Source organism: Onychostruthus taczanowskii, unplaced genomic scaffold (genome assembly GCF_017590055.1).
Source record: "Onychostruthus taczanowskii isolate IOZ18803 unplaced genomic scaffold, ASM1759005v1 scaffold309, whole genome shotgun sequence".
NCBI classification, from domain to species: Eukaryota; Metazoa; Chordata; class Aves; order Passeriformes; family Passeridae; genus Onychostruthus; species Onychostruthus taczanowskii.
In genome coordinates, this window is record NW_024500450.1 from 55,943 (window position 1) to 72,728 (window position 16,786).

Below are 16,786 nucleotides of genomic sequence, written 5' to 3' on the forward strand. Positions count from 1 at the left end.
ACACAAAGGAACTCTATAAACCCCAAGCTCATCACCTATGAAACTGTTTTATTTGGTTTAATAAAAGATCAACAAAGCAATACAGAGAACCATCATAATTTCAAATGTCTAACTGTCTTCATATCTTCAAACTGATATAAGGAGTATTTTTTTAAATTACATACTTTCAACTATATTTTTATTAAAAAAACCAAAACAAAACAATTCAATCAAGACACCGTAGAATAATTGGCCTGGCCTAGGCTTGCTAAGTCTAGAGCCCTGACTACAAAACTTAGTTTCTTACAGAAGAATTTAGAATCTTACCTGAAGATCTTTGTTATACTTTTTGTTATTGTCTGAATGCTCCACTGAAACACTGCTCCAATTTTTAACTTTTGATATCAATACGAAGTTATATATCCACCCAAACAATTACAGCACATTTATTAACTACAGCATGCCCCTTGGAAGGATGTAGTATATAAAAACTGCTAGGAATGCCACTGTTTTTGCAGGTAGCTGATCAAGGTATTTCTCAGGTACAAGAATACTAAAAAGATGCTTTTCATCATCTCCTTGTTTAGCCAGCTTATAAATGATAACCCTTCTTACTCACTGACTGAAATCAAAACCAAACCAAATGCAAAAATGTTCTAGAAGATCACAAAGATGAACTGACACCATGGCAGTTGCACAAGTTGAAGTACAAAATGTCTATGTGATAGTCTGGACGGAAGAAAAAGACAACATTTACTTCTTCAGTGTTTTCACAACTCTGCTCATATAGAATACTGAAAGAGATTACAAAAATTCAATCTCTTTCTTTCCCACATAGAGGTGAAAGAGATATTTTTAAAATACTTTGTAACATAAAGCATTTAATGTAGTGACAAAGATCTGCTATGGGCTGCTCTGGGTTTGCAAGGCCTTTAGTGCTGAAAAACTCTACACAATAGGGTAGTGTGCCCTAGATAATATTTTAGAGGAATCTAATTGAATCTTTCCACAGAGGTTAGAGTCCCACTATGTCCCTAATCTCTCTCTGTACATGAGTCTTCCACTAGTTACTTCTTAGTTATTCAGTATTTAAGTCCAGCTGAAAAGAAAGAGCAGCCAAATCCTGCTTATAAAGCTAGCTTGACATCCTTCCCTGTCCACAGTTCATAGACACTTGACAAGCACCTCTTTAAGCAGACAGGAGCTCACACTGCCCTTGTGCCACCACATCCATTTCAGCTTTCACAGCACAACTGTGAGGTAAGACAGCTGCTTAGCCTCAGCGAGCTGCTTGCACCAGATCTCTGTGAGGCCACACAGTGAAAGTGAACAGGCAGGCAGGACGAGTAACCATGCTGCCAAACCCTTCCCTGATGTACACTTCTTCCAGCACAAAGCCTACCTCAGAGAAAGCAGCACCTGCTTTCTGAGTGCCAGGACTGTACATGGTGAATATTCCTTCTTTCAGACTGTGATAAACAAGGTGAATGGAATAGCTCAAAAAAAGGACAGCTACCAAAGCAAGGCTGCAACATCCTCCTCTATTCCAGCACTCATTCCATCATTCCAAACACATTCATCATCTCCTAAGATCTTAAGACTCCCTTTTTTACACCATAAGACTTTCTACCTCTCCTAGTTCAAGGCAGCATTTTAACATTTTTTTGGGGATTATTACTTGGCTATAGGCAAGGCAAGAGCAATAGAAGAGTTACAACCGGATTAAGTTTATTCTTTCCTTGTATTATTAAGTAGGAACTAGAAACCAGGTGCTTAGAAAGCTCAGTTTGATTTTGGACATTTCCTTAAAAACAGGTAATCTATAGTGCTGAGTAAAAAGTCAAATAAAAGGCCACCACAAAGTGTGAAATTCAATAATAGGTTAATGAAACAAAGTAGTCTTCCATATCTACCAGATCAATTTCCTTGACTAAATAAGGCATATTACACAACTGACTACAGAAACAGGTGCCTGCCCTGAAACTACTTCAGCTGTTTTATGATTTTTTAAAATTCTGATAATAATTTATGCTAATGATTCTGCAATTCCAGGACAAAACCCACTGCATTCATAGCAAAAAACAAACATCTGAAAATCAGGAACTCTAAGTTTCCAAAATCTTTGTGAGTCACATATAGTTGGAAACAGAAGGGTAAGTCTAGTACTGCAAAATCCTTCTTTAGAACATGTCCACATGTTAAAACTATAGCAGATATCTATTTAGCATTACTTCTGGAATCACTGAATACTATAAACAATCTTTTAATTTCTAAAAAAGCTGTAAGCAACTCCCTTATTATCTCCCCTCAGCATTCAGCTACAGTATTTTCCTCCCCTCTCATTTTCTAGAAGTCACAAATTCTTCAGTACAGTTCAATTAATTAGAAATGGGATAGTTCCAGAGAAACTTACATTTATATTGATGATTTTCCTAGAATTTAGCTAGTCATCTTTCTATGTTATTATTTTTAAGTCAACAATAAGGAAGAATATGATCATTATGAAAAAAAGAGCATGGGCAATTTTAATGGAAAATAATTATTTCAAAAAAGACCTCTCTCCATGCATGTAAATTAAAACTGTTACATTCTTCTATGAGATTCTACATGGCAGAACAAATTAATTACTTGAAATTTGTCCCAAAAGGGCAAATTTCAAAACATGACAATTTCAAGCTATACCAGTGATAACCATAGTTATATTTAAACTAACTGTTCTACTGCATACTTTATTAATTTTTATAGAATCTGACTGCGAAAACAAAAGCTAAGGGTATGAGAAGAAAGAAAATTTCCTTTATCTTCTACTTCTGTAGCATGTCTCTAGATAATTACTATATTAATTTACTCTTTCTTCCTCTTTCATGTTTGCAAAGGAGATGCAGCTCCTACTTCCAAAATGGGGATTTAATATGGAGTACAATGCTGTTGGTGCCAAAATAAAGATTTCAAAGAAAGTGGGGAAATTTCAAAACCATGTACTTGTACTAAAAATAAACTGACCTTACATAGATAAAGCCTACCATTTCAGTAAGCTGAAGAAGAAATTAATTATAGGCAATGATCACATATAAGAAAACCTCTTTTCCTCTGCTGTCAAGACCCCTCCCAAACACAGGCTCAAGCTGCTGATCGCCAGCCACCCTAGAAGCACTGTCTTAGCACTGATGGCTGCTCTTCTGTAGGCCAGCATGCTCACTGGCTCTGCCAGCAACATTGCTTGCTCCACGGCCTCTCTTGTCAACTACTGAAGCTCGCTCCTGTACTGGTAACAAGGTACTGCACACCTTCAAAGAAGTATGTAACAGTAATTAAAATGTTAAGAGAAAAACATTATGTATTTTGCATTTATGCTAGATACAGAGCAAGAACATAAGGAAATAACATTTTCCTCCTGAAGATGCAAAATATGCCAAAGCAACCTTGATCACATGATTATCAAGAGCTGTAAAATTAAGAGTGACCAGCTTAGTTTTTTAATTAATACAAAATACGGACTTTCATTCTTAATGTCAGAAATACCTCTATGTAGTGTGAAAGCCTTAAGCTCATCCAAAAGGACAATAAGCCATATAGCATTTTGAATATTCCAGAAATCCAGCAGGCATCGTGACACAGTGGCAGAGCTTTCTTTGAAACTGTCATCAAAGATGACTGCTTTTTTTTGTGATATCATCACTCATTTACAATTTCCACAAATATTATTTTCTGACAGTATAAATACAAACTTGACTGAAAATAAAGATTGATGTCTATGCTTCCTAGGTAGCTTAAGCCTTAAATATGTGATGATTAAGTTTTCCTCAAGAGTAAACACAGGTTTTTTGTGAAGAAAATTTACTTAAGTTACTGCAATTTACTCCTTCCACATATATATTTTTTTCAAATTATCAAGAGAACACTTAACACAATCCTTAATAAAAGTCTTCATTCTTATCCTTAATAAGCAAGTGAATATGGAAACATATCTATAAATAAACACCAAACAGAATGAAGTGTACAGATGTACAGATGAAGATACTAGGCTTTAAATTTAAAGGCTTTAAAGTCAGAAATGTATCTATACAATGCCATATTGTGTACGGTATTGCATAATTTTACACTTCACTATGCACAAGTCATGACATAAACATACAGGATCCCGAACAAACCACCAGTAAGCTGTCTTCCCTTGACTTTGGTCAGAAGAAAATTTACATAGCCTTATAAAGTACCATAACTTGACAATCTGGTTTATAATTTGTTATTAAAGGTCAAAATCAAGAAAGAAGAACAGCTGAAAGAAACCATTACACCAATGCCAAACAATATGGTAGCAGCAAAACCCAGGAGGGATTTTAACTAAAGAACTAGTGTGTGAAAGGCTATAAATGAGATTCTTCCATTTAAACTAACTGCTACGTGATCTGTAACAACAGATCATCTGTAACAACAGTTATGCTATGTAATAACACATTTAAAAAAATTTAAAAAAAGATTGAAAGATATTAGCAAATTACTCAAAGGTGATGGTAAACAGCTTAAAGGAAGAAAAAAACCCCACTGTGATACAAGTAAAAATGTGACGAACTGTGGATTATTTTCTTTCCTCTTGCAAAGGAAATAATTTAACTTGCATAGCATGAAGAGAAAGAAAGGTAGCTGGATCACAACAGCAATCAAAATTTCTGCAAAATTGCTATCTGAAGCATCCCTTTTAGCATTCATTTTTAACTCTAGTTCCTTCTGAAAACAAAGATTCCAGGATACAGTGTTTATCAGCAGCTCTACCCTGCAGCACAAAAGACATCTACTTTTGTTACTTTGATTCCTATTGTTTTGCAGAAGTAAATATACACAGCTTAGTTTAAGAAAAAATTATTGGGGGTGGGGGGAGGAAACTCACTTCCCATGCATCCAAAAACCACCACAGATTCATAGGAAGATTCCAAAAAGATTTGACTCTTAACTGATCGATCATTTAACTTGAAAGCATGAAACTAATTTATCTAACTTACAAACTTTCAGAGCCTAACAAATAGTTTTAAAAAAATCTTTCTAGTCTCAACTAAACTGTGACACTTGAAAGACACATGTTCTTGACTGTATGGTTTTTGTCTATTGAATTTTCTTCACAATTAAAGACTTCTTCACAATTAAATATTTCATCCAAAAGAGAGGAAATTTTACTTTTTTTTTTTTTAAGTAAATTCATATGCAGAAACACTCATTTAAATCTAAGAATTGCACACTTAAAGTAAAGAGGTTGGAAAGAAATAAAAGTCTGTTTGATGATATGTATCACATAAATTATGAGTTGAATAATTGTCCTACCACATGAAAGACTTGTCTTAGGATCAACAATAGATTCAATATTTTTATTCACAAGCTGAAGTTTTAATTACTCCTTAATGCTTTCTGGGAGAGTAGTGCTGCATGCAAGGAAAACATGGTCACAACTATGAGCCCCACAGCTCTTGTCCTTTCTGTCTCGTGTATTTAGTTTCCTCTGTGCTTTGCAATGTTTCTTATCAATTTCTCACTCTAAGAAACTCTCTCATGCAGTGGTCTGTGCTTCTCAGGCCCACTTTCACTTCATCTTTTGGAAAAATTAGTAATAAACTAGCCCCTGTAAGGATCATACCTTAAAAGAAAGCTTCTGTATTAATACACTAGTTACATAAATGAGGGGAAAGTCATAATCTCAGCCTGTTGGCAGACACAGTAGACAGCACAGCATCAGTAAATCTCTATTTTTGTTTACATCTCCCCCTATCCAGAAAACATACGTCTTTAGTTGAAACCAGTGTTTCATCTTTTCAGCATACATGGTAAAGGACAAGTTCTCCTTACTCATTCTTTCATCACACAACATGAACTTTTCCCTTCAGTTTTACTTCACAGTGATAAATCATCTAACAGTCTTCATTTCTTCCACCTCTCAATGGAACACACAACTTAGTTGGTAAAAAAATTATTTTTCCTTGATTAAAGTGTACTGTGAAGTAATTTAACAGTAAAACATACAACCAGCTATGGAAGAAACATGATTTTGAGAAGAAAACCTATGAAGCAAATACAACTCCTGAATTTTATCAATAATTAAATCCATGCTCCCTATTAATACTCTGTGCTTTATAAAATACTGTTTTTTAAACAAGTTATCACCTTTGCAAAGTCTACAGTTTTAAATTTGACCGCTTGGTTGAAAACTGAATGACTTAACACTTCTCAGTCTAGAACAGTTCAAATCTGGTCTTTGGATTGCATGCTTTGAGAACCCTGGATCCTGCTGAAACACTGCTTTATGTGTGTGTGTGTGTGTGTGTATTCTGTGATGTTTTCCTTATATTTAAAGGCACACATTGAAACACCAACAAGTACATGATAAACAGCTCCTCTGAGAGAGCACAACATCCTTCACAACACACTAGGCTACACTTGTTACACACATGCACTAAAACATCAATTTTGTACACAAAACAGCTGAATCCTATATGTCCAAAATAAGTTCACAAAAATAAAAATTCTAATGAATTATAATGTCACTTCAGGATTCTACACCAGAGACTGCATTTATTGTCCACTCCTCAGCCCTACAGAGACCAACCACTATACACCAAAACCAAGCTATATAGAGCAGATGCTACAGAGGACCAGTACAGATAGAGTGCCTTTTCATATATACACATAAGTCCCATTACTGTACATACATATAAATATACATACAGTTGAAACTTATGTGATGACAAGACAAAAACTACCATGAGCAAACTGATCACCCTACAGACAGTACATTATGGGGCATTGCAGGAAAGATTCAGCAATGAAGAGTTATTTTCAAGTCACTTTCACACTTTTAAAGCACTCAATTTTACTTCCACACATTTGTTTTCTATTTTAGAAAACTGTTGTACACTTACAAGCAGATTGTACACAGCAGAAGGAAATTAGATAGAAAGAGAAACTTCTATGACAGAATTTCAAACTAATGACAATTATGATAACTTAGTTTCTATATCAGGTTTTATTAAACAGAAAAAAGTTCTAGCAGTGACAGAAATCAAATGAAAAACAAGCACATCACTTACTTTTGAGTTCAACACGTTTCCTCCACAGAAACTTAAGCTTTGCACGATATTTTCCACCCTATTCAAGGTGATATACTTTGCACTGAATAACTTCACATTAACTACTTCAACATTGATTGTGTTCTGAGAAAGGACAGATAATTGAGATGAAGGGGTAGGAACAGATGCGTAGGTGCAAAGGGGTAGGTGCGAAGCTAGAGTCATTTTCCTGATAACACAAGACCAAAACAAACAGCTTGTCTGCATACACAAGAAAACGAGAAAGACACACACAAGGAGAAAGACAAATTAGACTAGAAAATAGAAACAGATGAAGTGACAAATCAAAAGAGTAAGAAAACTAATTCAGTATTGTGTAATAAAATGAGGAAGTGAACCAGCAAAAAACCTACAGAAATGGAAAAAAAATAGAGGAAAAAAATCCTAATTAAGCTGATTACAATCAGAAAGAGAAATAAGGCCTAAAAGTACCAAGAGGGACTACATGCAATTTATTAGTTAAAATCACCTCTTAATGTTACAAGTCAATAAAACACTTGGATGATATATTCTTTTCATTTTCAGTGGTCTTTGGGATCACTGCACCATCATGTATTTCATGCTGACTCCCAAATAGTATTTGTGTTTAGCCTAGAAAACACTAAGGTTAAAAGCCTGAAGACATATAGAATCATAGAATCATTTAGGTTGGAAAAGGCCTTTAAGGGAGGGGAGTCTGCATCTCAAAGTGTTGAAGCATAATTTACACATTCAAATGCAGTATGAAGTATGTTATCACTCTGGACATATGTAAAAATGTGCCTTGAATTCTTGCTTTAAAAATGTTTATTGTCTTCTCCAAAGTAGTGCAGTCTAGGAATCACCTAGTAAGATGGATCAAAAGCTGGAGCAATACTCTAAAATCTTCCTTTTCATGAAGGTACATCCGTCTCTTGTACCACTTCAGTTGTAGCTACCATGTAGCCTACAGACAAGGAAAGGGTTACCATTCCCTGATTTTGCCATATGGTCTGGTTGCACCCAAAGCAGATAACGTGGTAAGATTTGATTTCTGCCTATAAGTGAAGTGGTTCTGGATCATCCTTATTCCCGTGACTAATGCAATCCACCTTTGAAGAAAATAGTAACATCTCATTTAAATGGTAAAATCCTAATAGAGAGCACTGAGCCCACCATACACCTCTGCAGCTGTGTGAAGTATGCACACTTTCACAGAGTGCACACATGCAAACACAATTCTACAACTACTACTACTCACTGTGCAGAAAGAACAATTTTTCTTCCCCTTGACTTCAAATGCCCTTGTAATAGACCATGTCTTTTAATGAGCAAGCATGGCAACAAGTTAAACTACTAGTAGTTCAGTGTGATTAAGGAAGTTATTTGCAAGATAATGGTTGGTTTATTGAATTATAGAAGCATTCATTCCATTGGCTTTCACAAGAAATTCAGGGTGTGGTTTCAAGCTGATCTATAGCTAGAGTGAGCAAAGGCAATCATGTAATTCCTCGCCCTTGTGTTTTCACAGCTCTCACGGCAGTGACTAACAACTGCAAGGCAGCATGGTACCAGAATGATTTATTTTACCATGCAATTCACATATGACAGTTGCTACACTATGAGGGAGATGCAGAAATGCACTGGTGAGGATGGCGCTGCTGTGCTGCTCTTTTGGCAGCAGACCTGAGTTTCAACAACTTCAGCCAAGAGGGAAACAGCAAGAGCAGGGAAGAATGGTATCAACAGGAGTAGACAAAATACTTTTTCACCTACCCACTCTGCAAAGAGTATCAAAAATGCTGCCTCGAAGTGGACAATGCAAAACTCACTTCCACAGACCTGAAGAAATAGGAACAATTTTCACATACTGAAATGAGAAAAGAAATGAGAAAAGTCTCTTAAATATAGTCTTTCATTAAAAATATGCATAACTAAATGAAACTGTAAGAACAAAATACAGACAATGGTCAAAAGCAAGAAAACCAAAAGCAAAAGTACAGTTACATGCAACAGTTAACGAGTGCAAAAGAATTAACAACAGCAATTTGAAACAACAGCTGTAGGCATAATTTTATGATATAACTAACTCTCATCCTCATGTTTTGACACAAGATTTTGTTTAATCAGGATATTCTCTAAAAGAAAGTTGACAAACATACACTTGTGCTTATCACTTAAGACAGGATGAGTTCAGCAGAAAACATGATAACTCCCTGGTAGAACCCAAATCAACTCCTTATCTCCCCAGACAGGGTACAAAAAGCAGATTAACTGTCTTGACTACAGACCAAATCAAATGAATAGCAATTTGACAATTGGCTATGGAAACTAAGAGATTTATTAATATTTTGCTATTTTAATGCTTCTGATTGTGATAGATTATTTCCATTTCTGATTAACAGAGAGTAGTAGTAAACAAGATTTGGGAGTGAACAGCAAGCTCATAAGGCGAGACAACTTCATTCATACCAGGCTATACTACATGTTTTCCACAAGCACCTGAATCAAAGTGGGTTAAAAACAGGTATTTATGAAGCAACTATGGGAAAGAAATCGATATAATTCCATGTAAAATATAATTTCTTTTAAAAGGCTCCTGAGCCAGAAATCTATGGATAATAAGAATGAAGTGGTTGATGACTCTTTAAAAGCTTGAGCATTATCTTCCAGAATTCCAAAGTCTTGTTACCTGAAGATTTAATCTGGTACCAGAATGACTAAATTTAATTTGAAAACAAAATACCACTGCTGTGTATAGTGTTGTTCCTGAGCTTCCCTCTTACTAATCCACAAGGAGGCCACTAACCTCAACTATAAACACTTATAGGTTTAGGTACATATCTGGTCTGCTTTTGATAGCCAACAAAAAAATTACAGTTTACACCACTTTGGTTCCTTTGAATTTTTTAAGTTTAACTTGAGTCACATATTCCTGCTAAAAAAAAAATAAGCTTAAATAAAGAACCAATTTCTTTGCCATAAAACTGAAATTCTTACAGCTTTTTACAGAAATTTTCTGATCCAAATAAAAATTACTTATCTGTGTTTACTTTTATGTATTCTCACCCTTATTAAAGATAAGGTTTGGATCTAAATTAGCCTCAGCATTCCACAGAAAGAAATTGATGCTTTTATTTCATTTCTGTATTAAAGCAGCATGGAAGTGTAATTTTTCTTCTTTCACTTTTTTTTTAATTAAATGCCCTTGAAAATAAAAAGTCACAAGACAACTTATGAAAAATTTTGTTTTACTTTAGGTTTACTAGGGCATTTTCAACAAAGTTTGGAGATCAACAAATGGCATTCAATTCTCAGAAGGTACTTAGCAACTTCCAACAAAAAAAAGAATATTCCCAAATCACTCAAAAACCCCAGGTCTTCCTGAAGTGTCACAGGCATCTCAGAGCATACTCAAACTTGCAGTTATCACCAATCACCTGTATCTTCACTGAAACAGATAAAGGCTCTACTTCAGAAAATTTCTTTTAAAACACTCAGTTAATTCACCTTTAATACTTTTATAGTCTTTGTTTCACTCTCTCAAAAGAAAGTTTATTAGGGAGGTTCTACTTTGCAATGTTAGATTTGTAGAGTTTAAGAATTACATGTATTTAACCTGCATCATTTCTACCCAAACCAGAAACAATGCTAACATTAAGCTATCTTTAGTAGTATTTCAGGGCAGTACACAAACTGACCCATGACTCTTCTTCCCTCCTTTCTCAACTGAAATAATAAAACCTTTATAAATTTTTTTTTAAAAATACTTGGGAAAAGAGGTCATCATACTAGTTGTATGACAGCACAGGAACCTCACACCCACATTAGATAGCAATTCCAAACCTTAAGAAAGAAACAAACAAAGAAAAAAACCAAAACAACAACAAAAAGAATCCCTGTATTCTCTAACAGAACACAGGAAAAACAAAATTACAAGTTCCTCCACAAGCAAATTTGGCAAATTAAGAAAAAAAAATTCACTCTAGTGAGAACTTTCTTAATTTTCTCTTGAAATTTTGCAACATGCACTTTTAAAGAAAATGTGAAAAAATGCTGATATCAGAATTACTCAGTAGAATTTTAAATTAAATTTTTCAAAAAGATACCTCTTAAGACTATTTGCTGTTTGATTAATCAGCATTTATAAAAGACTGTTCTCATCAACATGTCTCCCTATAAAGTCTTCTAATACCACAGTCTGTTAAAAGATGTCAGGAAGTTTTTTCAATCACAAGGGAAAAAGAAGCCTTAACTTCTGTATCAGAACACCTAGATTTTAAGAACAGCAAAGGTTTTACATGTCACCGACATTCAGGACACAAGTTTAAGTTAGCGTAGCATCTACATCTTTCCATGAAGTTGGAAGTGCTGACTTCCGTGAACATTTCTATTTTCACCTCTGCATATGGTTACAGTGAAAAAAATAAACATTAGGTTAGTTTCCTGGGACAGTTGAATTTCCCACCATGGCCAAGCTACCCAGACCTTGGATTCTAAAATATGAATAGGTAAAGGAAAAATATCAGCAATCAAATTTTCACTTAAAAAGCAGCCAGGGAAGTTAGCAGTACACACAATGAACTTGGGTTTATTACTTAGTTGCAAGTTGAGAAACTTTATCAAGACACACAACAGCCAGCTACCGTCATGCTATCCCAGCAGTGGGAGCACAATAATTCAGACTTGTTTAAAATATCTTTATCTTCTGAGGACGACAACGCTGTGGAAACTTCATCCCCGTAACAATCTGCTGCATAGTTAAGGCTTTCAATAAGGTCTACTAAAATGCATTACATGAACAGCCATTCTGATTATTGATTAACTCCGCAGAATAGATGTCAATCAGTTCGCTTCCACATACACACTTCCACCAGGCACCAGCGACAAGGCGAACACCAGCGGTTCCACGTTTTCCCTGTACAGAGAAGCACCTCCCAAAGTCGGGATACTAAACTTCAATTACCACGTGAAACCGCAAATACCCAAAACCTCATCGCGATCCACCGCTAAGAAACCCGCGCGCCAAAGGATTTTTTTACCACCTTAAGAGGGGTACCTCCGTAATAAAGTTTAAAACCCGGGCAAGCGCAGGCCCCGAGCGGCGGCCGCCCCCTCCAACCCGCGGGGGAACGGGAGCCGCGTCCAGCCCCGCGAGCGGCGCATCCCGGCCCGGGGCCACGACCCCGCGGGGCAGGAAACCGGCCCTGGCCACGGCCGCGGGGAAAACGCGACGCCGGCCGCCCTGGGAGGAAAAGAGGGAAAAAGAAAGAGGAAGGGAACGGAAGCGAGACCCGCACGCCCTGAGTACCACAAAGTTCCCGGCGGCAGCGCCCGGCCCCTCAGCTCCAGGTCGGTGACAGCCGCTGGCTTCCTCCTTCTACAAGTACCTGGCGGAGCAGCCCTCGGGAATATCCCCACCCCAAGCCCGGCCCCTTCGAAACCCGGCCCCCCTCCGACACCCACCTTTCCCCTCGCTCCACTCCGCTCCCTCCGACGGGGGCGGAGAGGACCTCCCCCAGCCCCTCTCTCTCCACCCCCGCTGCTCCGAGGAAGAAGGAGCCGGGATGTGCTGGTCACCGCCCCACCCCGCCGCAGGCAGCACCAGATGGAACCCTCGCGGAGCGGAGCGCGGCGCAGGCGCACCGAGGTCCCGCGCCCCTCCGCCCCCGGACTCTCCCTCTGCGGCGCCTGCGCAGTGCGGCGGTCCCGCCGCTGTGGGGCGCGGTCGGGCTGTGCCGGGTCATCGGGTGCTCGCTCCGGAGCACGGGAAGAAGGCATGGATCGCTCGGCATCACTTAAGTTGGAAAAGACTCCGAGGTCATCGAGTCCAATCTGTGATCCGAACGCCATGTCAACTAGACCATGGTACTACGTCCAGTCCTTCGCTAAACACCTCCAAGGACGGTGACTAGTACTTTCCGGGCAACCCCATTCCAAATTTTAATCAACCCTTCTGTGAACGTAACTCCTAATGTCCTCCCCTGGCACAGCTTGAGGCCATTTCCTCTTGTCGTGTCCCTGGCTGCCTGGAAGAAGGGACCGACCCCGAGCTGGCTGCACGCCTTTCAGGCAGCTGTGGAGAATGGTGAGGTCTCCCCTGAGCCCCCCTTTCTCCAGGCTAACACTCCCAGCTTCTTCAGCTGCTCTTCAGAAGACTTGGGCTCCAAACCTTTCCCCAATTACATTTTCCTTCCCTGGGTTCTCGCCAGAACCCCTGTGTGTTTCCTGCTCAGAACTGAAAGCAGGATTTGAGGTACAATCTCACCAGTACTCAGTGAGGGTCGGGAGTGGTCACTGTCCTGGTCTTCTTGGCCACACTGTGCTGGTGCAAGCCAAGACAACATTGTCCTTTTTAGCCCGCTGGGCACACCACTGCCTCGTGTTCCATCATCTGTCAACCAGCACCCCAGGTCCTTTTCTGCCAGGCAGCTTCCTATCCACTCCTCCCCCAGCCTGTAGTGCTGCAAGGTTCAGGGCAGCAGCCACAGGTCAGGGACTTCACCATCCCTTGAGGGCCCCAGTGTCCTCCTGCCTTTCGGGTCGCACAGAGCAGCTGGGGCAACCAGGACAGAGGGAGAAAAAGCTGGCCACTCACCCGGCACCACCAGATGGGATTCAGGTACCAGCCCTGACCTGGATGCTGGTTGTGCTGTCCCTCCATGTGGCACAGCCTCAGCGCTGGCTGTTGTGCTGTTAAAAGGTGGTCAGCCCCTGTCCCTGTAAAAGCTGGGTGTGTGGGTTTGTGAATTTGCTGAGCCATATGTAAAGGAAACTTCCCTGCTTGACCAGGAGCCACTCTGGCAGTCCGTCTTGCACAACCTGAGCTGGGATCAAGGCCCCTTCACAGCTACACTCCCCTGCTCACACTGTAACACCAGATTCCCACAACTCAGGTTTCCCAGAGCTGAGTTTCAGAAGTCCACATCCCCTGGGTGCAATAACTAAACAACAAAATAACAGCTCAAGCTGGTGCCTCCAAGATCCATAGGTGTGACAGGGGACAGATGTCTGGTCCCCTGACTGGAGAGTAGAGAGAGAAGCTGGGTGATGCCAGGCAAAGTCTGGTGACATACTCTTGGCTGTCTGCAGTTCAAGTGAGCTATGTCTACATCCTGCTCCCTAGAAGTGGGCTCCCAAGGGCAAGAAGTGCCCTGGAGATATGAGATAGAGACATCTGTGCTTCATGTAACTGCAAGGAATTGTGTTCCTCTGGTTATGTCCTGTGTAGGGTGGACTTCCCTGAGCTAACTCTTTTTCTGGGCTGTGTTGTTAAAGAAAAGTGTCGCCTCAATCAAATGGATTAGTCACAGGACAATTCTTGAATGTCCTGTGAGTCTGATAGACTTCTCTCCTAAGAATACAGGAGTATCTAGAAGTTTGCTTTTCTGTTCCCCCACAAACTACAGGAATAGGACAAGTCACTATGATCAAGGAAGTACTTTGGGGAGTAGTTGTTTGAAAAAAATGAATTTTAGTGTTAACATAAGGGTCAAAAATAAATTTTAGACATACCAGCAGACTCAGAAATTATTATGTTTGAATCAGTTATTATGAGAAAAGGAAGTGAGAATATCAATATTTTAGATATACTAATGTGAGAACATACATACATACATACATACATATGAGAATATACTAATATATTAAATATTTCCAATGTATTGGAATATATTTTATATATGTTAGTAATTAAATTCCTATATGTATATAAATCTAAAAATTAAGGATTTTTGAGTCTGTTGAAAGAGCTTTTCTTTAGAGGTCACGTTGTGAAAAATGACGTACAGTTTCATCCCTTAGCACACATGTTTCTTGTTACAAGTTAAATATACAACGTAATTTAAAAATACTATAATGGTTCTCCTGTAATTGCCCTGTACACTATAAAAATAGAAAGAAGTGTGTTTTGCCAGTAATCTAGACTTTGCTGCCATTGAAGAATGCTTTTAAATTAGTTTTCAACTGCAATTCACAAAGACAGTAGAAATTTTGATAAATTGTTATAATAGAAAAAGAAAATAAATCCTTTGTGATGGGGCCTGTGAGCTGGTTGCTACACAAGCAGGGAACAACAGAAAGGAAGAAAACTTTGATCATTCCCTTCTTGGGAGGCAAGGAGTGAAAGGGATAGAGAGAGAGATAAAGATAATGTGAGGGGAAATACTTCTAGGAAGCAAACTTGGGCTTTGGGAGTTCTTTTCCTACTTCACCTGTCACACTTTTAGAGATTTTTTGTTTGTTTTCAGTTTGGAGGTTTTGTTCATTTGTGGTTTTGTTTGTTTTTAATTGGTCCCCTTATTCTATTTATTAATTTTGGCTTGTTTCTCTGATTGGTTATGTCTGTAGCTTTTTCTCTTTTTTCTCATTAATTTAAACTGTATTCTTCCTGACCTATGTCAAATTCATGTTTCTTGCAACTTTAGGGAAGTCTGTGGAATTGTGCTGTCTATAAATTAGATGTGTGTGTTTTGAATGGATGTGTTGTTTCCAGCTGTGTCTTTTATATGGACATAGAAACTGAATGATGGTTTTGTTTACTTTAAAGAGGTATATAGTGTGGTTTAATTAGATAGAACTTCGAGGAAGAACAGATATCTGTATGCACAGATCCAATTATAGCATCAGGGCCTGAGTGCACGATATTTTGTCTGCTCAGCATACAAATACGAATAGACAGATGCAATTAGTCTATTTTAAACAAACTATGTTTATCTGGTTTTAGCAACACCATATTTTACTAAAAATTACTTGTCTTTGATGTTATTCTATCAAGTTGAAAGAAACTAATACCTACTGTATTTTTATCTTATTGATATTGTTGTTGTCCATATTGCTAACACTTGCTTACACTATGAAAATAAATCAAAACCAAATTACGTGGTTTTGTGTTTTGGAGTTGTAATTATAATTCCATGGGTTTGAGTGTTTATGACATAAATTAATATTTGGCAGCTAAAAGGTTTTCTAAGCTGTTCTCTATTCAATGAGGACCTATTATCCATTTTATGCAGCTCCTATTTACTCAGAATAATTTGATACGTTGTTGTTTTTCAGGTAACTCTTCTACTAAAACTCCAGTTCTTTGTAATATGTTATGTTTATGTAACCAGATGCATTATATTTCTGAGAATACTATTCAGTACCACTTCTAGTAGGAACTTCTTTGTTTAGTTTCCTGGAAAAAAAAAAAAAAAACCCTAAGAGATTTCTTAGCAGGGTAGTCATTGACTAGGTCATTTGACTTGCTCCAGCCTGACAACACAAGGCTTTCATCTAGAGATGTAGCTCAAGAAATAACAGTCCTTTTTAAACCTTGTAATTCGCTGCAATTTTACCAGCTCCTCAGCTGTTGTGGTGCAACTAAACTGCAAAGTCACTCCATAAACTGCATTTAAAAAGGTAACTTCCTCCACCTTTTTGGTTTTAGGATTAGTACAGTAGCATAGCAGAGCAGACATCTGGAAAGAGCAGCCGTGGACTTCCATGGTCCTACCCCTCTCAGGTTTATTGTGCACTGTACAGGCTGCAAACTCCTGGTAGGGTATGGCTACTCCACCAAACTGCTCACTGCACTGAGTCAGAAATACAAGCTGCATCTTTGGCTCTGCTGATCACTTCTGGAGAGAAACAAAAGTAGATGCTTTCTCTGACTAAACCAGTTACTTTAAGGGAAACACTCAAAGTGACAATTATGTGTTGTGATTTACCATTCTGTGTCTTCCACTATGGAGCCTGAT

General features: G+C 38.3%; 1 protein-coding gene across 11 annotated transcripts in view; it reads right to left on the bottom strand.

Moving 5' to 3' along the window:
* LOC121338579 (polypyrimidine tract-binding protein 3-like) overlaps positions 1–12,660 on the bottom strand; it is a 37,995-nt gene extending 25,335 nt beyond the window's left edge. For 6 of the 11 annotated variants that reach the window (XM_041409703.1, XM_041409702.1, XM_041409701.1 and 3 more), the window contains exons 1-2: positions 12,513–12,660; positions 8,823–8,916 (exon numbers count right to left, since the gene is read on the bottom strand). The gene's annotated coding sequence lies outside the window, so the exon portion shown is untranslated. Of the gene's footprint in view, positions 1–7,049; positions 7,290–8,822; positions 8,917–12,512 lie in introns of all 11 variants that reach the window. The other 5 variants (XM_041409697.1, XM_041409695.1, XM_041409698.1 and 2 more) reach the window with 4 other exon arrangements.
* Between the last annotated feature and the right edge of the window lie 4,126 nt (positions 12,661–16,786).